The sequence below is a fragment of the Eptesicus fuscus genome, chromosome 12 (assembly GCF_027574615.1).
Source record: "Eptesicus fuscus isolate TK198812 chromosome 12, DD_ASM_mEF_20220401, whole genome shotgun sequence".
Lineage (NCBI taxonomy): Eukaryota > Metazoa > Chordata > Mammalia > Chiroptera > Vespertilionidae > Eptesicus > Eptesicus fuscus.
The window spans coordinates 50,136,816-50,137,627 of record NC_072484.1 but is presented as its reverse complement, the minus strand read 5'-3'; the positions used below and the strand labels follow the sequence as shown (position 1 = coordinate 50,137,627).

The 812-nt window shown below is 32.9% G+C and overlaps 1 non-coding gene across 1 annotated transcript; it reads left to right on the top strand.

The window, feature by feature from the left end:
• Positions 1 to 350: 350 nt before the first annotated feature.
• On the top strand, positions 351 to 452 carry LOC114230054 (U6 spliceosomal RNA). The gene has a single exon (XR_003615911.2). It is a non-coding gene; the product is annotated as a U6 spliceosomal RNA (small nuclear RNA).
• The last annotated feature ends 360 nt before the right edge of the window (positions 453 to 812 follow it).

Here is an 812-nt window from a genome sequence, read left to right as displayed (position 1 = left end):
TATGCTGTTATCTAACTCATACATGTTTAATTATATCCTAACTATTTTGGTCTATTTGCTTGGCAAACTGGATGTGATGATGAACATTTATATGTCCCTTGCTAAAAAGTACAATGGCATATTTGGACTCATGACCTCAGTTGCATAGTCATTTACAATTTATTTGTATCTTACTTATCATGAAGCTAATCATGTCTAGGAACTTGGATGCCAGGAAGAGAGGAGACATAATGGAGGTCTCTTCACAGTCATTTAGAAATGAAGGATTAGATCTGAGTTATGATTTTAAAAAGGGAAATATTTAAAATGATATGCTGTAACATCTCCAACAATTAACAAAAGGACATAGTGCTCGCTGCCGGGGCATATATTAAATTGGAACGATACAGAGAAGATTAGCATGGCCCCTAAGCAAGGATGACATGCAAATTCGTGAAGCAGTCCATATTTTTTTTAAAAAAGGAAAGTATATAAATAGGTCTAAAATATGTTTACAATAATGTGCCCTCATTGAAAACCAAAGAAATGCAAGTGCAAGTGACATACATTTTTAAATTAGTCAAAAATGTAAAAACACACACACACACCCCTCAGTAATAGTTGTCATTTAGGTACACTCTATGTAGAAGTGACATTTCATGCAATATTTCTGAAGAGTGATTTTGCTAGCTATTAAAAGGCTTGGAAATGTAGATGCTATTTACATAGCGATTCTGTTTTAAGAAAGCAAACCCAAAAACATAAAGAAGAATGTGAACAAAATTTTAACATCAAGAGTATTAATCATAATGACAGGTCACTGTAAATGGTAA